At 38.8% G+C, this 25,783-nt stretch overlaps 1 protein-coding gene across 2 annotated transcripts in view; it reads right to left on the bottom strand.

Annotated features, from left to right (window-relative positions):
- Ophn1 (oligophrenin 1) overlaps positions 1-25,783 on the bottom strand; it is a 256,595-nt gene that overhangs the window by 176,744 nt on the left and 54,068 nt on the right. The gene's annotated exons all lie outside the window — the stretch shown is intronic.

Genomic DNA, 25,783 nt, shown 5'->3' with positions numbered 1-25,783 from the left:
CACAGACGACACTGGAGCTGATTTAAGTAGAACTGGTTTAAACACGATGACACTCCTGGCTCCTAGTTATGGATACTTACTCTTAAAAGTTTGAAACAAGTTCACCTGTACCTCATGCATAGAAGTAGGAATGTATCACCTAACCTCTTACCAAAGAGTGTTAAAGAACTGTGACTTTAAAATAACTAACTGCAAAGTACCTTTAATCAAACATCCTTATCTTACATCCATATACAGAAAGTATGAAAAGATAATGGTGAGCACCTGTTTGACTAATACTATGTTATTAAAATGTGTGAGTATATCTGAAAAATATATAAAAAGTCTGATGTGATTTTTGTTTTCATTTCTTTTCCTTTGGACATGAAATTTGTTTTCATATTTTCCTTCCAGAACAAAGAATCTAAATGATATTAGCCAGAATCGCATATCTTTCTAAATAGACAGTCATAAAGATCAGAGTCATTTATTTGTCTCCAAGAAGAGAGACTAAACCCTAAGAATGGGAAATTCAAAAACAATAAAAAGGGGAATAAAAGCTTGTAGGAAAAAATATTGCTGGTGAAAAATCTCAACATGCACTTAGGGTTTATGTTAAAATATCAGCTGCTTCTTTCTTTGTTATGGATGTCCAGCTTATAATCAGTTAATATGAAGAGACCTCTGTCTCTGGAAGAACATTTGAGCTGTAGCATCAGTGCGTGACTGAGTAGCTTAAGTATGAATGGTAAAGTTAAATTAACAGCTTCTTGTTGCTGGGTGAAAAGTATTCCTATATACAAATCTTGGTTTGCTGTTTGCATATCAGATTGGTATGTTGCGCCGATAAAAAACAATAAGTTTATAGAGTATAATTTTAGGTTCACTTAAGGTATATTTTATCTAATAAGGTAAAAATTACTTCTGCATGTTATTAACTACAGTGAAAATATTACTTTATATACAGCTTTGACTTGTATACAAATAAGATTGATGTATTGCACCAGAAACTCTTTATATTTATAAAGTATAACTTCAGTTTCACTTGGAGTAAATTTTATTTTGTAAGGTAAAATTCTTTTGATACTATTATAGAACTTTTTTTTTTATGGTTGATTCTTTTTTTTTTTCCTTTTTTTTTTTTTTTTATTAACTTGAGTATTTCTTATGTACATTTCAGTGTTATTCCTTTTCCGGTTTCGGGCAAACATCCTTCCCCTCCCCCCTTCCTTATGGGTGTTCCTCCCCACCCCCCCATTGCCGCCCCTCCCCGACAGTCTAGTTCACTGGGGTTCAGTCTTAGCAGGACCCAGGGCCCCCTTCCACTGGTGCTCTTACTAGGATATTCATTGTTACCTATGAGGTCAGAGTCCAGGGGTCAGTCCATGTATAGTCTTTAGGTAGTGGCTTAGTCCCTGGAAGCTCTGGTTGCTTGGCATTGTGTACATATTATAGAACTTTTAAAATTACTTTGTACTTGACATTTAATGTTCAGAGTATTAGCTGTAATATATCTACTATAAACTAAGTACTATGTCTAAAAGTTCCCTATGAAAGTAGACAGGTTCATTCCTTTCAGAAATGAAGATTGATTTTCCCAACTCTGGAAAATTATTGTTAGGCTACTAACATTGCATAAATTTTTAATTTTCTGACAAGCCTCATTTAAAAAAAAATCCTAAGGTTTTAAACTTAGAAATGACCATCTCTCTGACCAGTGAGAAAGCTGTACAGTATGGAAATATGATGTTAGTTTGGATTGACTGGTAACCACAATTTTAAAAACGTTTTCTTTAGATTTATGATTTTATGTGTAGGGATGTTTTGTCAGCATGTTATATATGTCTATGCAACACAAGCATGCCTGATGCCTGAGGTACGAAGAGGGCACTGCATACCCTGGGAGTGAATACAGATGGATGTGAGCTACAGGGTGTATGCTGGAAATCAAAGCTGAGGGCTCTGTAGCAAGTACCATCTTCTCCAGCCCCGAGTACCACACTCTTATGACTAAAGCCTACTTTTCCATTCTGTAGTGCAAACTATATAAACGTAGTTAATCTGTCAAGTTTTATGGAATGAATGTTGAGCTGTGAAAACTGGTTACAACTAAAATATCTTCTGCTTTTTTGTTTTGAGACAAGATCTCATATAGCCTAGGATGACCTCCAACTCATTATGAGCCATGACTGGCCTTCAACTCCTGATCTCCCTGTCCCTTCTTCTGCAGTGCTAGGATTACAGGCCCTGGACCACACACCCAGCTCTGCAATCTATACATATAAAATGGTACAAAATGTCATGTACCCATTACTAATATGAATTTCCTGTTCATAATTTACTTATAACGTCCTTAAGATTTTTCATATAGTTAGCTTCAAGTAGCATTGTTTATGTAAACTATAACTATTACTACTAAATTACCTTTAGGTATGAATTCATTTTAAATTATAGCAGCAAAACAATTATATACCAATATTAATAACTAATGAGGATAAATTTCTTTTATAAAATGAGAAGTACATTAAGAATTGTAATTATGTTGCAATTTTGCACATCTGTTTAACATCTGACATAATGAAATACCTAGACTATCATATGTGCTCGTGCTTTCAATATGTTGAGATTCACTTAGGTTGTTTGTTTTGCCTTTTTATTATTTGCATGAGGATATCTGAAGTATTTAGTTGGAAAAGGAAAAAAGCAAAACCTTTCAGATAATTATAGCGATCTTTGTTGCTGCCACATTTTATTGTTACATCACCACCTAGGTTTGGGAAATGTGTAAGGAAAGAGGGTTTGTTCAGCTTACCATTCGAGGAGCTGTAGTCTATAATTAAGATGCCTCATCTGTTCAGCTCCTAGTAAGGGCATTCTGGCAACAGGACAACATAGAAGCATGGTAGCATGGTAGGAGTATTATGCAAGAGGAATGGAGCTGTTACATGGAAAGACAGGAAGCCAACAGTTTCAGGGTAATACTCTAATGAAAAAAATCACTATCAGTCCTGAGAGTTTCATAATGCCTAGTAAAGGCAATGCTACCAGCACCTAATTGCCTTCTATTCAGACCATCTCTTAAATATTCCATAGCCTCTGAACATAGCCAGACTACTATACCAAGCTTCCAGCACATAAACTTTTGAATGTGAGACACATTCAAATTGTAGGCAAAGCATAAAGCCAACTAAAATCTTACAAATAATAGTTTCTCAAAGATTAGTGGCAATGTGTAAATCCAAAACTGTGTCAGTAACCTTTTCATATTTCTAGCCCCAAACTGATCTTGGATTTTTAATGGATCTCAACCCATGAGTGAATCTTCTGCATATGTATAATTTTATAGCAGCATGCATTAGAAATGCCAGAATGGGATAATTGTGGCATTTAGGGTTGGAGAGATGGCTCAATGGTTAAGAGCCCCCAAACCATTTCCAAACACCCATGTCAGACAGCTCACAACTGCATATAACTCCAGTGCCAGGGAGATGAAAAGCCTCAGGCCTCCAAGGACATCTACAAATAAATATGCACACCCACACAGAGACACAGTTAAAATAATATGGTAAATCTTTAAAAGCATATGAGGCCTCCCTAGAAAATGCATTTATGTACATATGCTTAATATTGTTTTGATCATATTTACCCCATTATCACATCTTGCCCCATCCACCCCCTGCTTAATCTTCTCGCCAATCTGCCCCCTTATAATTTTAGAACATTTCTATTTGTATTGACCCAGTGAGCTTAAGTAGGGTTTTCTGTAGGAGCGTGGCCATTTTCACGGTAGTGCCACCACTGAAGAAAATATTTTCACATTCTTCATAAACTATTAACTGTTTAGAATTCCTCAGAAACTGAGCAGCATCATGAGCCCCTCCCACTTACAAAACTGGGCGTTGATGGGTCCAGTTCTTACCCAAGGAATCACAGCTGCTATGAGTTCAAAAGGACAACAGCCATAACATCCATAACATATAACACGCCTAAAGTTGTTGTTCCACATCTCTCCCCACCTCCGTCCTCCAGCTCTCAGATTCTCCAGCCCCTCCTGTGATGCTTCCACAGCATGAATGGTTTGGAAAAACTGTCTCATTTATGGTGGGGCATTCAACAGTCATGTGTTCTCAGTAATTTAATGAGTTATGACTCTCTGCACTAATATATAAAGGAGCTTTGTTGAGCAAACCTGCCAGCAGCACTATTCTGTAGTCGTGAACATAGTTACCTAACAAGACAATTTGACAAGCATATTGAATTACCTAAATGATGGTCACACTTAGTTAAGACAAAAGCAGTAGCTTCCCCAATAGGAACTATGATACCCCCCAGCCATGGGCTTTGTGCAGGTTTGCAGTACTGGACATAAATTCTTTTGTGTGGAATGGCAACAAAGGCAATCAGACAATGGTTGGTCACTGCATTACAGATTTGTCACTAGTATAGAAGTGGATCATCCTGCCTGGTGCTCAGTATTATTGCAAATAAGGTCAACAGCGGAGTTAAGACTATTGAGAACAATTCTTCTACTTCTACTCAACCCAGTATTGAAAGTTCTTGGCAAGTAAAAGAAACAAGAGCCATTCATAATACAAAGGAAGAAGGAAAACTGTATCCACCAAAGACACAAACTTGTATATAGAAAGTTGCAGAGGTTAATAAAAGTATTAGAATTAATAAGTTTAGCAAATAAAAGCATGAGAACAATTTGAAAAGGAAGTTGAGAAAATAGTTCCATTTAGAATAGTCTAAAATACAAAATACTTTGGAAGAAAGTTAAATAAGGCAAAACATTTGTACATGTACAACTACAAAATACTGACAAAATTAAGGACATGAATAAATGCAAAACATAAGTGTTTATAGATTGTTTATGGTGTTAAAATGTAATAACATTAAGATAAATATATTTTTGAAAGCAACTTACAGATTCATTGCAAACCATATGAAAATCCAATAGTGTATTTTACAGGAATATAAAACTCCATCCTAAAATCAAAATGTAATCTCAAAGAACTCAAAATAAACAAAATCTTTAAAATTTCATATTTATTTAAGTACTAGTAGGGCATGCACACACCACAGGACATATGTGGCAGTCAGAGGCCAACTTTTAGGAGTCAGTTCTCTCCTTCTACAGTGTGGTCCTGGGAAGAGAGCTCCGGTTACTTGGTAACAAATACTTACCTGCTGAGACATCATCGGTAAGAAATAAAGTTGTCAGTGTCATAGTTACTGATTTCAAAACTTATAGCAAAAACATTATGATTGAACCAATACAGAAGAAGCATCAAGGACATTCATTTAGAGCCATTTAAAAGAATTCAGTGGCCAAATGTGAAAGCCTAAAATTTATGGTCAACTGAATTTCACCAAGTGTGCCAAGAATTATTTTTTGTAGCCTGGCTTAGAGCTTGCTTTGTAGACTGGGATGGCATTGAAGTGATCTACACACCTTTACCTCTGGAGTACTGGCATTAAATTCATGTACTACAATAGCTGACCAAGACTATTTAGTATAGAAACATCTTATAAACAAAATATGCAGAATAAGCCATGATAAATTATACCATGATACCAAATTTTGAAGCTGAACTCATTTCTGAAAAATTCACACAAATTAACTGAAAATGAAATCAAACCTCTACCACAAGAGCTAAAACTACAAAATGCTGAAACTGTACGGGAAATATCCATGCCAATGGAATCGACAATTATTTCTTAAGATATAGCACCAAAAGGAAAAAGCACAAAGGAAAAATATGCAAACTTAATCTGTCAATAAAAAAACATACACAAAATGATAAACCAAGACAGTGAAAAGACAGTCCCCAATAGAAGTGTGAAGACAATTATTTTTATCATATAATTCTGTATACCTTTAGCTTTTAATAAAACAGTTACTAATAAGTAATTCGCATAGCCTATTTTTCCATTTCCATGGTTTAATAGTTTTAAGTACATATTCATAGCTGCACTAAAACCCATTGCACTGTACAAATGTGCATTAATTATAACAGTGCTCATGATAACAATAAGCAAGAGGCTATTCTCTGTGGCTCCTGTGCTCTTTCCAAGGCAGAAACTATTTTTTTTTTCAATTTTCCTACAAATGTGTGGCAGCTAAGCCTTCTGCCAGGGTAAGGAAAAAGGAAGAAAAGCCAAAGAAAGTATAAAACCATTGCACTCAATAGTACCTGGTGTGCCAGAGCTTACTGTGACTTTAGGAGCTTGCCCTCGATTCCAAGTTGAGCATGATGACCTCTGAGACAATGCCACTTTTGTGATATTTTCTTAATTATTATCAAAAGTCAGAATCTGGCCACAGCCAAGGGAAAGATGATATTACTTGGGCATTTAATCTGCCCACCAGACTGCAGAGCTTCCTGGGTCCAGTGTATACTTAATAACATCTGATTTATTTTCTTCTGATTGTCTGAGTATAGGTCTTCTGTGATGCCCAAGAGAATATTCTAGCGCTCCTTGGCACTACACCTCTATAATAAAAAATTCAGCCTTTAACAAAATGGGAACTATGAGCCCACAAAATACAGAAGGAAAAAATGACCAAACATTTCTGCCACTCGTGTTACCTCTATGCTGTCTTGTAGAACTTAAAAAGGAAATAAAGAGGATGAAGCCTTCAAATACTGAGAATAGAGGTTGCCCTGGGCCAATATACAGATCTTTTTTTTTTTTTTTTTGGTTCTTTTTTTTCGGAGCTGGGGACCGAACCCAGGGCCTTGTGCTTCCTAGGTAAGCGCTCTACCACTGAGCTAAATCCCCAACCCCCAATATACAGATCTTAAGGAAAGGAAGCTAACAGACTCTTATGCTTACACAAACTCTTGTTTACCTACAGCAGTACATCTCCCTTGGAAACAACTTCATTTCTTTAACCATAGGAAAATACTTTCGAATACTACTACATTGCTAGCTAGCCTCTGTGTTTAAAAAAATACAGAGAAGGGTAACTGGGGCTACATAATAATAATAAAATATAAATAATATAATAAAATATAATAAATAATAAAATAAAATAATAATATAACAAAAACAGCATGGTACGAGCATAAAAACAGAATCACTCATCGATGGAATAGAGTGGAGGGCCCCCATATAAACCCATACTTCCTGATTTTTAATGAAGACGCTAACACTGGAACAATCAACATTTGTAACAAATGATGCTGCTAAAACTGGATGACTGGGGGTTGGGGATTTGGCTCAGTGTTAGAGCGCTTGCCTAGCAAGCGCAAGGCCCTGAGTTCGGTCCCCAGCTCCGAAAAAAAAAAAAAAGGAAAACTGGATGACTGCACGTAGAAGAATGAAACTATAGCCTTATTTCTCAGCCTCCATGAAACTGAACTAATGGATCAGAGACCTCAAATATGTCCTGATAATTTGAATCTGCTAGAGAAGAAGTTAGGGTGTACACTTGAATTCACTGACATAGGAAGAGAGTTTAATGTGACTCTGATGATACAGAAATTAAGACCAACAGTTAATACCTGGGACCTGAAAAAACTAAAAGGTAGTAGAGCAAAAAGAACATTATCACTCAAGTGAAGAGGCAGCTTAGAGAATGGTGAAAAGTTTTTACCACTGATATACCTGGGAGAATATTATAATCTTTAATATTTAAAGAACTCAAAATATTAATCAAGAAAATACATAATTCACATTTTAAAAGGACAGAGAACCAAATAGAGAGCTTCGAAGATAAAATACTAACAGCTGAGAAACATTTTACATTTTTTTCAACATCTTTAGCCACCAGGAAAGTAAAAATTGAAACTACCTTAAAATTTCATCTCACCCCAGTGAGAATGTTAAACACTAAAAAGGAAATAATGGCATGAACGTGGGCAAAAGGGAGCACTAATACACTGCTGGTGGGAATATAGAGCTAGGCAGCCACTGTGGATATCAATACGGAGGGTTTTCAGAAAGGTCGGTGTAGATACACCATATGATCTAGCTATATACCTCTCTTTAAGTATATATCTAAAGAACTCCATGCCATAATCTAGGGATACCCGCTCGTCCATGCTCATTGATTCTCTATTCACAATAGCCAGGAAGAAGAAAGAGCCTACATGTCTATCAGGTGATGGATCATGAAATGTGGTTTATCTACACAATGGGGTATTATTTAGCTATTCAGAAAAATGATATTGTTAAGCGCATAAAAGTATATTTGATAGTAAATGTATAAAATCCAGTGTGAGGCTTCCACAGCTTCTGTTCTGAATGAATGACTAGTCGAACTATGTAGAAATTCATTGACTTATATAGCCTTTATTTCCAATGTTCTTATAAGAAAGTCTAAAACTTTCTTAAAGTGAAATTATAACTAAATTAATTATAACTAAATTAAAACTAAACTTAAAGTGAAATTATAAAACTCACAAATAAATGGATGACACTAGAAACATTCATTCTAAATAAGATAACTCAGACCCAGAAAGACAAATGCTACATTTTCTTTCATTGGTGGATGTTAGCTTTGAATCTTAAGATATGTGTTTCATTTGGGATATCCATAAACATCAGAAAACTACTAAGGACTATCTTAGTCCGTGTTCTGTTGCTATAAAGAGACACCATGACCACACTAACTTTTATAAGAGAAAGCATTTAATCGGCCTGGCTTACAATTTCAGAGGTTTATTCCATTATCATCATGGCAGGAAGCAATGGCAGCACACAGGCAGACGTGGTGCTGGAAAGGTAGCCAAGAACGCTACACCCAAATGACAGGTAGCAGGAAGAGTAACATTGGGCCTGGCTTGAACTTTTGGAACTGCAAGGCCTGCCCTCCAGTAACACACTTCCTCTAACAAGGGCACCACTCTCCCAACAAACAAGGTCACACTTCTAATCAACTTCTCAAGTAGTACCATTCCCACGCTAACATTCAAATATATGGAGCCTATGGGTGTCCATTCATATTCAAACCACCACATTCTATTCCCTGTCCCCCATAGACTTACAGCCAAATCATAATGCAAAAAAATGAATTCAGTCTAACTTCGCAAGTTCCCATAGTCCGTTACAATCTAAAAACTGTATAAAAGTAAAAGATTCTAAATCTTTGAGAATCATAGCATTCTCTTAACTTAAATCAAAATTCAAAATCAGAAAGCAGCTCACATACTTCCAACATACAATGAAATAGAACATATATAAGCATTCCAAAAGGAAAGAATGGAGGCATAGTGAAGAAAAAGTCAATCAAAGCAGAACTGAAAACCAGCAGGGAAAACTCCAAATTCTACATCTCTGTCTGACAAACATTCTTCAGACCTGCAACTCCTTTCAACTTTTTGACTACAACACACTTCTTTCTCTTAGGCTGTTTCCTCTCCCTGTTAGCAGCTCTCCTCAGCAGGTATCCCACAGCTCTGACATCTCCAGCATCTTTGGGTCTTCAACACAATCCGGGCTTCACCTTCACAGCTTCACGTAATGACTCTATAGACTGCCATACATGGACATCCTGATACATGCCTGACCTCATGGCTTTGCTTAGTTGTGAGGGGAGATTCCACAACCCCTTTCTTGAATCCTTGACTCTAAAGCTACTAAGTTCTGCTGCTTGCTGAGATAGAACTTGTCCCCCTCCTTCAATTAAATCTGCATCAGATTTCTGTCGTTGATTTCCTTCACTGCTTAAGCTTTCCTCTAATCCCTTTCCACAAGCTGGAAACTTATCTGGGTGAGCTTTGGTCCTGATGTCACTACTCCCTTCATTCCATTTAGCATCAGGCTTTTCTTCAAACTTTGCCTCACCTTGAGCACTGGACATAGCTCCATTACTACTCCTAGTGCTCCTTGTCTCCTCAAACTGTACATTTTGTATTTCTCCTTACCCAGCTTGCTCCTTTCCTTTTATAGATCTGCATAAGAGTGGCCACTAATAACCAAGCAAAACAGTCAATACTAGGCAACCTTGAAATATCCTCTGTCATTGCAATTAAATTAAAACTCTTCAATTTTGCCTCAGCAAATTTTTAGGACAGAGACAGAAAGACTTTTTTTTGCCAAACTATCACAAGGATAGCCTCTAGGCCAGTTAGCAATATTTTTCCCTCTGAACTTTCTTATCTGGCCCCCACAGTTCACATGACTCTCAGCAGTGTCTTCCATTCCTATTAGGATGATCCATTATGCCCCACTTAAAGTATTCAAGTGCTTCCCTAATCCAAAATAATTCTGCCAATAAGCAGCATGGTCAGGCCTATTACATCACTACCCTACTCCCTGGTATGAACTTCTGTCTTAGCCACTGTTCTATTACTGTGAAGAGACACAATGACCAAGACCACTCGCATGAAAGAAAACATTTAATTGGATTGGCTTGCAGTTTCAGACATGTAGTCCATTATCACCATGGCAGGGAGCATGGTGGTACACAAGCAAACATGGCACTGGAGAAGTTGCTGAAAGTCCTACACCTAGATCCATAGGCAGCAGAAAGAGAGGTGCAATAGGCCCAGGCTTTAGGATACTTTAAAGCTAATCCTCCCTCAAATAGTGCTAATACCCAATGGCTAAGCATTCAAATTATATGATGAGCCTTTGAGGGACATTCTTATTCAAACCAGTGCAAGGGCCAAGGGGAGAGACTTTCATGTCCACTCCTGCAATAATGGCATGAACATTATGGGAGAAACCAAAAATTATCTGGTTGGATTTAAGTCCCATTCAACAAGATGAAACCCATACCTAGGCATCATTGTTGGGCCAGGAACAAGCCTACGGCTAGACAGGCTATAAGCCTTAGGGGAGAACCTACCACTATCATTTTGCTAAATCCACATAGTATTAAATCAAGTCCTAATGGCTGATTGATACTTCCATAGATCAATACATCTTTCACCCCTCATCTGAGAAGTTTCCACTTGCAGTAGATTATGATTAATACAGAGACCCACAATTGGCCAAGGCACAGAGAACACGAGACTGAAAAATGCTGTACTCTAAATGGAACATACATACATAACCACACTCTTGCCTTCCAAGGCTCAGGAATCATTGTAGAAGGAGGAATGGAAAGATTGTAACAGCCAGGGGCAGAGGACTATAAGAAAACATATCAACTCACAGTGCTTGTTACCCAGCACTCACAGAGAGGAAGACTATGAGCTATTTAACAAAATCATCCCAAAAACTAGTAGGTTTGCCAAGTATGAATAACCATATTTATTGCAGAACTATTCGAAATAGTCAAATTATGGAGTGATCTTACAGAGTTTTATTCATCTATTAAATGAACAAACTTCTACATTGGCACAAAGAATGAAATTCTGCCATTTTCAGGAAAACTGGCATAAATGGAGATCATTACATTTCCTGGATCTAACACAGCCTCATGATGCCTGCCAAATAAATGTTGAATCAAACTGACCGTCCAGAAATAAAATCACTTATTGGAGATGCTTAAGCTTAGGGGTTTTCCCCAAAATATATTGATACCATCCCTTAAAGACAATCCATATTTAAGAAGATTAAGTAGGTATCACTTTAAAAAAATTTTTAAGTCAGGTACTTACTTGCTTTATAACCTAGGTTGTCTCAAACTCATAATCGTCTTTCAGTATTTTGAATGCTTGAACTAGAAGCATACATACACTTAGATCTGACAAACGCCCTGGAGGGTCATTAGCACATATAAATTACCAAAAGTGGGAGAGAAGCTAAGCTTCTATTGGCAGCTGTTTGAGATTAACACACTTTAGAATGTAATGGTTTGGGGACTTCATCTTTTTCTTGTGCAAACAACACCATTTACAATATACAGACAGAATTTGAGAACGCATCTGAGGTTGATGGTAAGAGTTCTGGCCTGGGATTAAAGTTCAATAAGGCCATGTGCCCTTTCTTAGCTTCAGTAGACTGATTCCTGCTCTGTGTTTTCTATGTTGACCTGCTAATTTCAAAGGGCACATTTAGCATCCTTCTGAGACAACCATTTGTCCCAGCCCTTTCCCATTCCCAGAGCAGCTTCCCTTCTCTCCTTCCTGATGGCCTACCTCTGGACAAGCTCTCCACAGCTGAGCCACGTCCCCAGTTCTAGTCAGATTGTTTATTGTACGGACTGATGGGCCTGCTGTTGTTTCCATTATGCAGATGTCTTTGTTTTCTCTTCCATGTCACTGCTGTTTCTCTGCTAGTTCATTTCTCAGTGGACTCTATTGTTCTTTGATCCAGCGTCCTATTAATAGAGTTTTGTCTTCCCAGCCACCTCCCTCCCTAGCTCATCATTTCTGAGAACTGTGCTTTTTTATTCAGTGCTCAGAGAACTCTGCTCCTATTTTTATTTCATCTGGAATGCCTCCAAATTTAACAGTGCATGGACACGATGAACATAACATGTTGCATGTTATCCTGCCTCTTGTGCCTTTACTGGTTTTGGTCTGTGTGGCTTCTTTAAGAAGAATATTTACTTACTACTAAAACATCCTTAGAGCTGTTAAAAAAATAGCATCATGAAATTTGCAGGCAAATGGATGGAACTAGAAAGAAAGGTAACTCAGACCCAGAAAGACAAACATGCTATTTGCTCACTTATAAGTGGACATTAGCTGTTGAGTAAAGGAAAATCATGTTACAATCCACAGACCCAAAGAGGCTAAGTAACGAGGAGAGCTCAAAGGGGGAACATAAGGATCTGTCTGGGAAGGTGAATTAATAGATTTATGAGGGTAGAATGGAAGTGGGTGGGAATGGAACGAGGAGGAATTAGGCAGAGATAGGGGGAGAGACAGAGAAAGAGTACCAGGGGAGACATCTGGAATTGGGGGGCATTTGGGGAGTGATGTAGAAACCTAGTACAGTGCAAACTCCCTAGAATCATCTTAAGTGACCCTAATGAAGTCTTCTGGTAATAGGGGATATGGAGCCCAAACTGGCCTTATTCTATAATCAGGCAAGACTCTTAATAGTGGGACTGGGATATCAACCCAGCCACAAAACCTTTATCCTCCCTGCAAAAGCTATGGTGGCACAGAATTTGGGGGCAGTGGCCAACCCATGCTGGGTCCAACTTATGGCCAGGAGAGGGAACCCATAGGATACTGCTGGATGGCCAGGAACTAGAGGTTTGATAGCTCAGGACAGACCAAACAAAAGTGGGGGTGGGGGTCAATAAAATGATTCCTAATGATACTCTCCTATACTCATAGGCTGGTGTCTAACCAAAGTGTTATCAGAATGGCGTCAACTGATGGGAATAGATACAGAGACCCACAGCCAAACACTAGGTGGAGCCAAGGGAAGTCCACAAAAGTGGGGGAGGAAGGATTGTAGGATGCAGAGGGGTCAAGGACACCATGAAAACACTGGTCACAGAATCAACGAAGCAGAGCCCATTAGAGCTCACAGAAACTGAAGCCACGAACATGGACCATGTCTAGGTCTGAGCTTTGCCTTGTGGTCTGCATATAGTTGTGTGGCTTGGTGTGCTTGGGACTCCCAACAATAGGAATGGAAGGTGTCTCAGATTCTTTTGCCTATTCTTGGGATTTTCTCCTACCAGGTTGCCATATCCAGCCGTGGATATGAGGGTTTGTGCCCAGTCTTTGTATCTTGTTAGGACGCTCAGTGGATATACCTAGGAGGCCTGCTTTTTTTTTTTCTGAAGGAAACACAGGTGGAGGAGTTGATATGAGGGAGACAGGAAGTACTTGAAGAAACTGGGAAGGAGGAGGGAGGGAGGGAGGAGGGAGGGAGGGAGGAGGAGGAAAACTGCAGTCAGAATATAAGAGCAGAAAATAAAATTTTCTTTAAAAAAAAAAAACCTTTCGTAAGATTTAAAATTCCCACCACACCCTGTTACCGCAGTTTTTTTTTTTTTTTTTTTTTCCGGAGCTGGGGACCAACCCAGGGCCTTGCGCCTAGGTAAGCCCTACCACTGAGCTAAACCTCAACCCTTTTTTTTTTTTTTTAAATTTTTTAAGTATTTATTTATTTAATGTATATTACAGATGGTTGTGAGCCACCATGTGGTTGCTGGGATTTGATCTCAGGACCCTGAAGAGCAGTCAGTGCTCTTAACCGCTGAGCCACCTCTCCAGCCCCGTTACCGCAGTTTCTTAAGTCAGGGATTTTCTATGTAGTCCAGGCTAACCTCAAATGTATGATCTATGACCTTAAGTCTCTCAAACTCAGAAGTCACGGGTATGCACCAATATACCCAGCAAAGTTTTATGAAAATGTTAATTATTAGTACATATCCATTGTACTAAATGATGGGATTTATTATGATACAGTCATGCATCCAAAGTGTGTACCTTGCTCTAGTTATCCCCTCCCTGTTACCCTCTCTCGGCATTCTCTTCCCCATCCTATTGGTTCTCTTTCTACTCTCAAATTAGTCCAGTTTACTTTCATGACATATATACATATATAAAAAACTGTATTCTTTATATGAAAAAATGCAATAATTACATTTGAGTTGATTGGGCTTGTATTCACTTTAACTACTCATAAAACGTCACAGGTTCCCAAAGGTACACATATATAAAAAGCCACCAGGCATCTGAAAGATGTCACTTTATAGAAACAATAAGTACTCTTTAAGCAATAAAACTGTGGAGTTATATTGGGGCTGGACCCAGAACCACTACCCCCACCACCACCAAAAAAAAAAAAAAGAGTGGTAAACTTTTGCTGTGCATTAGTAAATGGAGAGTTAATATGGACTTAGAGGTTTAGATAGAGGCTCTGTGGCCATGGAACAGCTACATGTAAACAAAGTACCGAAATGTGCCACTGAACTAACAGGGCTCATGTGAGATTAACCCACCCATGAACACCTCCAGACGCATTGTGATGGTCCTCATTCAGAAAAAAAAAAAAAAAAAAAACAGGAAAAAAGACTAAAGAAAAAAAGGAATCCATAAAAAATAATGTGTATTAGGAAATACTTTATATACCACAAAATCAACTCATTTAAAATATAAATATAAACCTGTTGTTTCTGTTATCTGCTCATATATTATGTTTTTAATTTATTTTGTTTTGTTTTGAGAGGATGCTTAATCCTAACCACTAGCCTACCGGAAAACTTTGTTTTATTTTGGGAAAAGATCTTGATACATGATCTTTGAAAGTTGTCTCAAACTTATGACCCTCCTGCCTCAGCCTCCTGAATATTGGGGTTAGAGCTATTCATCACTACACACATTAAACACAAGCACACATATACGCAAATCTTTAAAACACTGAAACATGATAATATTCACTAATGTAGAAGTTATAATTCCTTGCAACTCCTTCTCACAGTTAATTACCTCTAAGATTCCATTGTAGTTTTTAAGATTCTTTATAAAGCTTCACTATTGAAAGGTCTGTTTTTAACACACTCAATACAGTTATATGAGGCAACTCTTTTTCTTCCTAACTTATACTCTTATAAAAATTGTTAAAATAGGTAGGTATAATTCAACATTTTCTTTTATTACACAGTCATGCAAGGCCACACATTTAATGTACTTTGAACACATCCCCACCCCCACCCCTCTGTCTCCCTTCTCCTCAGTTTCACTTCTATTTTCATCTTATCAGTACCTATATGTACCCATAACTTCTAGGACCCAGTAATGAGAGAGCACGTGATTGTTTTCTTTTGAGACTGAATTAATACACACCTAATGCTATTATCTCTAGGTGCATCACACACGATATAACAAGAAATCATTCCAGAACACAGTGATTGAAAATCAGCAAAGTAGATGTTGAAGACCAAAAAGTTAGCAGGCAAGATGACACCCTTCTGACACTCAGGAGCCTGAGACAGGAGGATCACAAGTTGGAGAGCAGCTACATAGCACGGTCCTCCATAACTAACAAACAAACATACAAGTTTATAAAATTAATAATGAAATTACATGATTTCAAAGCCTTGGGTTTCTTTCTGATTCACTGGTATACATTTTAAATCCAGTATTATTCAAATAAAGCCAATATACCAGTTTAATAAATAGCACTACAATGACTTAAGCACTCAACACCTGTATGCAAGGCAGGGTTAACTAAAGCTTCAAAGCCACAAGGAGGTTAGAGCACCAAGTGTCAATTTCAAATTCAGACCAAAACAAAAACAAAAACAAAAAAAACTTCATGCTGTCCTTAAAGTCTTAATATTTCCTAGCTCTAAAAAACCATTCTCTCAAAACCTAGGGCACATAATTATGAGTCTAGCCTGAACAGCCTGGCCTTGTCTACATACACCCTGTTCTTTGGCCCAGGGGGTGAATCTGTCAGTAGAATCACACTAAAGCATTTGAGTGAGTACACTTCCCGTATGGATTATGTACACTTCCCCTGTGAATTATGGAAACTCCCCCTGTGGATTATGGACACTTCCCCTTATGGATTATTCAGCCTGTATCTATCCAAGCTCTGCAGAATTCCACCCGAACTCTACAAAGTTTAAATCTTACACTGCAGTGACTAGAAAAAGTTCCTTGTGAAGTGGAAAACCACTCTAACTGCATCTGAAAATCTGGCAACTGCATCTGGGATCTGTAAGAATATGAATTCACTTTAAGAAGCCAGAAGTGGAAACTGCATAGGACAGAGGCAGGTTAAGGAACTGTTCATATAGTATTACTGCTGTCCAGTGTGGAAGATGAATGTCTGCTATGGAATGCAGACCAATAAAATCTGAACACGATCCTGACATTCAACTACTTGAGTTCCTAGCTGATAAGTGTAGCTTAACCTCTCATTCCTTCTGTTCGTATTTGGTTGTAAGCTATCTATGGCAAAAACAAGGGGCCAAATACTTTCAAGATGAAGTACTCTTCTATTTCAATAATGTGGAAAGGTGACTGAGAGCTTGCCTGGAGTTTGAAATTTTGCCGACCATTTCATCAAACCCTAAGGCTTGTTCTCTAAAAGGAGAATGTAAGAAACAGGGGGATGGTGTTAGATAAAAAAATGAAAAAGGACAATGAAAAGAGAGGGAGAAGGAGGAGAGATGTGGAGGGAGAGGGAAGAAGGAAGGAGGGAGGAGGAGGGAGGAGGGAGGGAGGAGGAGGGAGGGAGGTACAGATGGACGGACTGACTGGCCACTAATTGAACAGTTTCTTCTTGTTGGTGTACAAATGCTCTAAGATTATAATGATGATTGTGAATATATTACAAGCCATGGAACTGCTGAATTTAGAGCTAGGCTAGTGGGCCATCACGACCAGCAGCAACCCTCCTGTCTGCACACCACATTCCTCTGCAGACACCTGCCTTTTCCCATGGATTCTTTGGATTTGAACTCAGGTTTTCCTCTTTGCACAGCAATCGCTATTACCTGCTGAACCATTTCCTCCACTCAAAGGGTTTCACGGTTTTACCTAAGGTTTCATTTAAACACATCTGTGATAGCCAGCCTGGGTTGGCAACTTCACTCCATTTAGAATCACGCGGGACCCAGGCTGCTAGGCATTCCTGTGAGGGCTATTCTCAATCATATTATGTGAAGGAAGACCCTCCCTAAATCCGGGCACACCTTCTGGTGACAGCCCACACGAAGGGGCATGAAAGAGGAGAGTTTTGCTTTGTCTGCTTGCCCTCACTCTGGCTGGCAAGTCCGCCTCTCTTGTTGCTGCCAATTTCTTCAGGATTCCAAAGTCACTAAAGACTAGCAGCTCTCCAGGAATCCTCCCAGACGCCATTGCCAGAAGAGACATCTAGCCTCACGGACTGAACGACTCAGATTCTCACCCTTCCTGCCCTGAAACAGCCATTGTTGGGTTTCTTGGATATCCTATAAACCAGTCTAAGAAATCGCATTTTAAAAATCCAATTAGTTCAGTTCCTTAAAGAACCCTGACTAACACAACATTTCTGGTTCTAAAAAGGTAAACTGAGTTACCCTTTCTGTTCAGCAATGGTTACCTTCTCAGATATAATCATTTTCCATGTCCTGCCAAGTCTTTGAACCTTATCATAAAATTAGTTGTTTAAACCAAGCAAAAATGCATATGAAGTGCTGTTTGATTCTTTAATTTGAAAATTGTGCTAACAGTGCAATCCTATGAAAGTGTCGAGTACTGATGCTTCCACCTTCTCTATAGTAGCTGCAGTCCTCCAGGGCTTACACTTCCTAGAGGTCCGACTGCTTTAGCAGCATAGCTAGAAGAAGAAATGACTGGCATTTAGTATTTTTAAGGAAGTACAAGAAACCTCACAATGGAAATATAATGGCTGACCCTGGGACACGAGCCTCCTGGAACATTTTGCTACCCTGATAGCACCCATCATAATGGTATTCCTGTGGGTATTAAATGAGTTAGCATGGATTAAGTGATTACAGCAATGTCTGCAATTTCTATGCACATAAATACATTAAATACCCCAATGTGACAAACTAGTCAGTAACATTAGGTAAGTCAACCCTATGCCCTTAAAATAAGTGACCTGGGGAATATAAAAGGAAAATTGCAGGGAAGAAAATTAGTCTGCTTTACTGGAATTACAAGTATACACGGGCAATCCTAGCACTTGAAATATTGAAACAGGACAATTATGAGTTCAAGACCACATTGATCTATACATTAAGACCCTGTCAGAGAGACAGAGAGAGAACACCAATAGGCCCCATGAATATAAGTGCAAAAATCAGTAGCAAAATAAAAATATTAGTAGCTGGATCAAAAAAAGTATGAAACAAATTACTTATCATAATCAAGTGGGCTATGTCAGGTATGTACAGTTGGTTTACCAATTAAAACAATCAATGCAAACCCTCCTGTAAATAAGCTAAAGAATAAGGCATATGATTCTATCAAGAGAATCAATCGGACTAGAAAGAATACATATGGAGAACTCCCTCAACTTAATAAAGAACAATAGAAACCCACAGCTAAATGATAAAACCTAGTCAGTTCCCCAATGCTCACTGGAAAACAGATAAGTATCTCCCGTCCCATATAGAACATTTACTTTTCATAACTGGAGCCCAAAGAAGGAACAGAGAGACAAAAGGAGTCTAAAATTATGGATGGCCTTGTAGGGTGACTTAAGATCTCCAGCTGTTTTCTTTCTTAGCCTGGCAAATAAAATGCTATGTCTGCTGACGAGTTTTCAATGAGGAAAAACAAACTACCCAAATATCCAGCATCCTTCTAAGATGCCTTGCCCTAAAGTGGCAGGTAGGATACCAGATGCAAGAGGGTTTAGCAACCCAAGGGACAGAACTCCCATATCAAAGCCTCAGATGCCCCCTCTTCCCCTCCCTACATACCATTCCCTCTTCCTTTCTCTCTCTGGAATGAAGAAGTCTTCAGGCCAAGCTGGCCTCCAACTTGACCATCGCCTTCATCATTGATAGGATAGAGCATTGGGTGAATCTTAAAGTCACAGAGAGTACAGTGAGCTTTCTACTTGATAGTGGGACCACTTACTGTATTCTTACTTCACATTCTGAACAATTGGCCTTCAGCCCTTCTCAGATACCTGTGACCAATTATTTCACTCTACCTTTATGCTGGCTATGGAATGGTTTATTTAAGTATACTTTATTAGGAATCACTGTATGTTCTCTCCCTTTATTGGACAAAAACCTATTGACAAAACTAAGAACCAAAATTAGCTTCGAACTTCCAAACATATCACATATGAATGGCCATAACCATCTGTGCTTGGGACAGTAATTCAGCCTTTACAGGCCTGTGTACTAACTCCCACGTATGGACATACACATGTTAAATAAGGTGATAAGTACCTCAACGATAATCTCGCATGCTTTTCCTAATCACAATATTTTCTCTATCCTGAAGCCCCAGTTACTTCAATCCTTAATCTTTAAAATCTTTTCCTATGGTCTTTTCAATTCATACAGCCATCCGCCCCCCCCCCCCAAGAAAGATGGACTGTGTTCATTAGACCCAAAATCTGTTACCCTTCATGAGGAGACTCCTCTCACTCGGAAGGCAATGCTGCCAGCCCACCTTAGAGCTTGTGTAGACCCTCATTCAGCTCGCAGCTCTTCTGAGAGACTTTATGGATGTCCTTTTCCATATTCATATCTAATCCAAGACGAGCAAACACAATCGCTAGGACAATTTGCCCATATACTCAATGAATCTGAGAAGGTTATCAAAGATTATGGGTTACAAAGAGCCTAATCCATTAGGAAAAAGAGATAGACTTTTTTACACTGTATGTAAGTACACTGTCCCTGTCTTCAGACACACCAGAAGAGGGCATCAGATCTCATTACAGATGGTTGTGAGCCACCATGTGGTTGCTGGGAATTGGACTCAGGAACTTTGGAAGAGCACTCAGTGCTCTTAACCGCTGGGCCATCTCTCCAGCCCTAGACCTGTTTTCTAACAGACACTAATTAAAAGATGCCTCCTCCATGACCCTCCCCAATTAATTACTAATTTTAAAAATGTCCTACAGCCAGATCTTACGGGGGCATTTTCTCAGTTGAGGTTCCCTCCTCTCAAATGCTCTAGTTTGTGTCAAGTTCACATAAAACTAGGCAAAACAACTGTCTGTAACTCCAGTTCCAGGGGCTCTGACACTCTTCCTGCTCCATAGGTACCAGGTATGTACACGTGTACATACATACATACAAGCAAAGCACTCATACAAATAAAAATCAATATTTTTTTCAAGTATGTGAGCATTAAATTACAAGAACATAAAGGTTGCTTCTGAGCCCAAGTTTCTTTGGCTTTAGAGACTGATGCACAAGCAGCTGATAGTCTACTGTATGGAGGCCTGGGGGCCTCCATAATTAATGAAAATGGCTTGGATCTAGTAGCAGAGGACATTCCTGACATATTTAAGAGCAGGCATTCAACTTCTATCAGAAAAAGAAAGCCAATTATAAATTATCTTTTATTCATCTCTAACATCCACTCACAAAACAACTGTCACAGGACTCCCTGACATGTTAATAGTCGCTTTGGCCACTGAGTGCTTTTGAGCTCCATGACTTTAGTTAAGTAGCAAGTTTCTTCAATGAGATGTTTCCAGACGGTAATATCTCTATGATTTTAAACTACCTTTGTAAGAGTTTACAATAGCTGTGTCTTAGACACGGCAATAATACTTTCCCTTCCATAGTTTACCAAAAATCTCTGTCATCTTTTATTATGGAATACTTGATTTTAAAAATGACAACGGGCACTGATTCCATTCAAGTTTTCTAATATCTATTACCGAATCAAATCTAAACTGTCTTTGGAAAAGTTGATCTGGGGACCCAGAGTGGTGAGTCAACTGTCAGAGGACACACTGCTTTCAGGAGACCAGAGGTTTCCAGCACACACATGGCAGCTCACGACTGTGTGAAAATAGTTTCCAAGGGATCTGACTCCCTTCTCTGGCTTCCTCAGGCACCAGGCACACATGTGTCACTCTTATATACATGGCATGCAGCCAAAGCACTCCCTGAACATGAAATAAAAATAAATTAATATTTTTAAAAGAAAGAGTTGAAGATTTACTTGTTTTGTTTGGGGGTGTGGGATTCTCGATGGGCAGTCCAGGCTGACCTTGAACTCACATTACCCCTTCTACTTCTGCCTCCCAATTGCTGGGATTACAGGCCCTGCATCACCATGCCCAGATAAGAGTTCATTTTGCTGTTTCCATCAAGATGAATTTCAGATTCTCTAACTACATGAAATTAAATTTTTACCTAAATCTGCCTTCATAAGCAGTAAACCCACAACCTAATCTAGTATGGAAACAACCTGTAACCTAAGTTTTATTTTTATAACAGGCAGTTGAATTTTAGCCAACCACAGCAGCTAAGCTTCAGCCAGTCACAGGTTGCAAACTGACCAGACCAGTCCACTTAAAGCCTCCTCACGTCCTCAAGCAACCAGCTGTTTCTGTAATGTCACTTCTTTGTTTCTTTCTGTAAACATTGTCTGCCCACATTGCTGGGTGGGGCTCTCTGAACCTCTCCTAGTTAAGCAACGCCTGATTATGAATCACTCCTTGCTCAAATAAACTCCTAAATTAAGCTTACCTGAAGTTTCTCATGTAACAAAGGTTAAGTGGTAGAATAAGACCAGTTGAGAGATCAATTGACTTAAAAGTCAAGAGAGAATCCCTAGGCTTCTGTTTCAGGGTGGGAGTATAGTTTTCTATATGCAATTCCTTTTTTTAATTTTTTAAAAGATTTATTTATGAATGTGGGTACACTGTTACTGTCTTCAGACACATCAAAAGAAGGCATCAGAATCCATTACAGTTGGTTGTGAGCCACCATGTGGTTGCTGGGAATTGAACTCAGGACCATTGGAAGAGCAGTCAGTGCTCTCAACCACTGAGCCATCTCCCCAGACCCCTGTATGCAGTTCCTTAAACAGAAATTCATTAATATAAAAAAGTCACTTCTTCAGTCATATTAGCCCCATTTCAAGAGCTAAAGAGTCAGTCTGCTAATGGGAACACACAGACAACATTTCCACAATTAACAGACGTTCTCTGGGTCTATACCATACTAGGAATTCAGAAGAACTTTCTACTCCAGGCTTCTTGACTACTCAACATTGATTTACCCTCTCTCTAGCCTCCACCTCAGAAATTTGTTGAGTATGATGATTAGTAAGATTATACATCCCATAATGGAGTTCAGCTGTCAGTACTTCTCCATGGGCAAGGATTTTACATTACAGAAAAATATTACAAAGAATAAATCATGCACCCACTTCACTAACCACTGCCCTCAAATGACCATATTCTCTAATAGAGGAAAACAGTATTTAAACTAAATTATAATGTGCTCTTTCAAAGATAGGACTACTTCCGTGTGCTGAAGGGTCACCCACAAGGCCTTACAAGAGAGTGACATGTGAGCAGAGATTTAAAGGCTGTGTCCGCATTTTCCAGATATGGGAATGAAGAAAACATTCCAGGCAGAGAGAAATGATAAAACTCAATTTGGAGAAGCACTAAAGAGTCTAGCATGTTGCAAAAGGGTGTATCAAATGAGCAGGGGCATGTGTGCTACAGTCTGAAGAACACGGAAGCAAGAAGCAAGCTTCTCAGGATGTATGCTGACATGAAGCTATTGCTGTCTTCATTTCTCACCAACAGCTTTCCAGTCAGCATCAGGAATGGCCCCCTGGAGAATTACAGCTGCCAGCTGCTACCTTTTCCCTCGGTTACAAACTCACCCCAGACACCAATGTTGTTCTAATTTTATACACTGTAATTATATGCAAGGTTCGAGCTGAGAAGGGAGAAAATTGGTGGACCTATTTCTATACCATCCCCAAAACAAGTAAAAAAAAAAAAAAAAAAAAAAAAAAAGACGGCTGCCTAAGTGACTCGGCAGGCAGACTCTTGGACCTAAGCCCGATGACCTGAGTTTGATTCCCAGAATCCATGTGGTCTAAGAGAGATCCAGCAAGTTCACTTTTGACATACACCACACAACATACACATAAACATAATAAAAATAAAGTAGAAAAAGTAATGTTTGATGCAAGTCTCTCACATGCTATGTGCATATCACTATACTTAGATAATATTTCATACTGTAAAAAAAATCTATGAAATAAAGTTACTTCCACTTACTATATTTCTACAGCTGTTCTGCACAGAGAATTAAAATGTAATAAAATTTTAAATATAAAAGGAGTATTTGTGTAACTCTACCATGTATCTGTCACTACATTTAGATAGGATAGTATTTAATATGCTAAAACAGCTTGATGGAATAAAAATTACTATTTTTTACTTCTAAAACTATTCTGATCAGAGAATTAAAGTGACAAACTGACTTTGAATCCTATAGTGACCCAATTCATCCTACCAGATTTTAGTAAGATTTTCTTCAAAAAATAAAAATGAAAAGAGTCAAGGGACAGGGTATAGTTCACTGCTAGAACATTTACTTAGCATGTGCCAGGCCTTGGTTTGGTACCCCGCACCAGCAAGATGTAAACAAAATAGCACAAGTACACACACACACACACACACACACACACACACACACACACACACAGGCTCAATATTTCTTCCTTTTCTTTCTACTGAGAGCACATTGCTAGCACGTATCTAAGACATGCGACTCTGAGAACTTAGCAAGACAATATTTGCAAGGCAAACCACTCTACTGGAAAGACAACCAGGCCCCTGATATCACAAACATCAGGGACATTGATTCAAAATTCCATTACAGCATTGTTTCCTGTACATCTATAAGGAAGTCATTTGCCCACTCTGAGTGCTGGGTGCTCTGAAAGCAAAACAGAAAGCCTGAAACTAGATGATGAAACCACGGTATTTTTACATTTTAACATTTCTAAAATCATGACCCTCGCACTATCATGAATGTCACACTGCATGTGACCTTGGCATGTGGTATTTAGTAGTAGTCTATACAACTACGGCATAATGCATTACTGGATACTTAACTCATGGATTGGTCCGTTATAAATGTGGTAGAAAGATTGTTATTTCTTGCTATCTCCCTCAAAAACAGATGCTTTTTACATTAGAGAAAAAAATAAATAGCTACTCCAAGACTACAGAGCTAGTAACTAGTTGATGCACAATTCAACATTAGACAATCTAAACTTACAAAGGGTTCAAAGACACTGGAGAGCTGACTCTGCTTAAGAGCATGGGCTGTACTGCAGGGAACCTGAAGGTCATGTCCTAGCGCCCGTATGGCAGCTCATAACCCTCTATAATTCCAGGTCCAAGGGATCCAACGCCCTCCCTCCGGCTCCTCAAATACCAGGCACACACACGGTGCACAGACATTCATACAGGCAACATCAATGCACATCAATGATAAATATTTTACAGTGTTTAAAAAGACGAATGATCTAAGTGACATGTGATACAAGAAGTAAAAGCAGAAGGAAGGAAGGGACCAGCGAGATTAAGTCTGGGGTTAATAGGCGAGGATGGTGGCAGAGGGGCAAGAATACAGCTAACTGACCAGCAGGAAGCACCAGAATGAAATCTGTAACTTTGCATGCTAACTTTTAAACTTACCAAATAAAAACGTGGAAATTTCTGGTTTTAAACTGTAGTCAGGGTAACAGTAAGAAAAGGAGAGAGAAGACAGTTCCCACCAACAGAAACAGGAAAACAAAGCAGAAAGTTTTAAAGGGACACGATCATCAGAGCTCTGGGATGTAGGCAAAGGTTCACAATGACCAACCAAAAACTGAAGGCAGAATGTATTTTTTTAAAGGTACCCTCAGTGTAGAAGGGTTTCCTGTCATTTTTACGTCTTTGGCCTATGACCCTTGGCTTACTGAAAGTGGCATTTTCATGTTTTTAAAGTTGTTCTTTCTGTATCCTAGCATGGGCACTGGGCTCTAGTTCCACTTTTCAAACCAATTTGGGAGGCTACATGAAAGACTGAAGCCAGGCACTTGTGGCAATTTCACCTAATACTGACCTCAGGCTACAAAATCTAGTTTTTGAAAACTAAACTGGCAGAGTGTGGTGGCATACCTTAGGATCCCAGTTTATTCATTAAGGATAGCAAACTTAAGCCCTTTTTGGGCAAAAATAGTAAGATATTGTCCCCGAAAATGAAAGAAAGAAGGGAGGACTAGAGAGATGACTCAGTGATCAAACACATGCCTAGTCTGCATAAAACCAACCAGAGGTTAAATCGAACAGAGGTAAACAGAGCGTGAGCATAAGGGTATAGACCAGAGTCATCTGCAAAGACTAGTAACAGTTTGTTGTTGTCGATGATGGCGGGTGGTAGCGGTCGTGGTGGTATCATCTTTGTAATCTGCTGCCATTAATGAAAAGAGTATATGTCAAACTGTTACTGAACACCAACTAAGACAGG

This window comes from Rattus rattus, chromosome X (genome assembly GCF_011064425.1).
Source record: "Rattus rattus isolate New Zealand chromosome X, Rrattus_CSIRO_v1, whole genome shotgun sequence".
NCBI classification, from domain to species: domain Eukaryota; kingdom Metazoa; phylum Chordata; class Mammalia; order Rodentia; family Muridae; genus Rattus; species Rattus rattus.
This window is presented reverse-complemented; position numbering and strand designations above follow the sequence as displayed.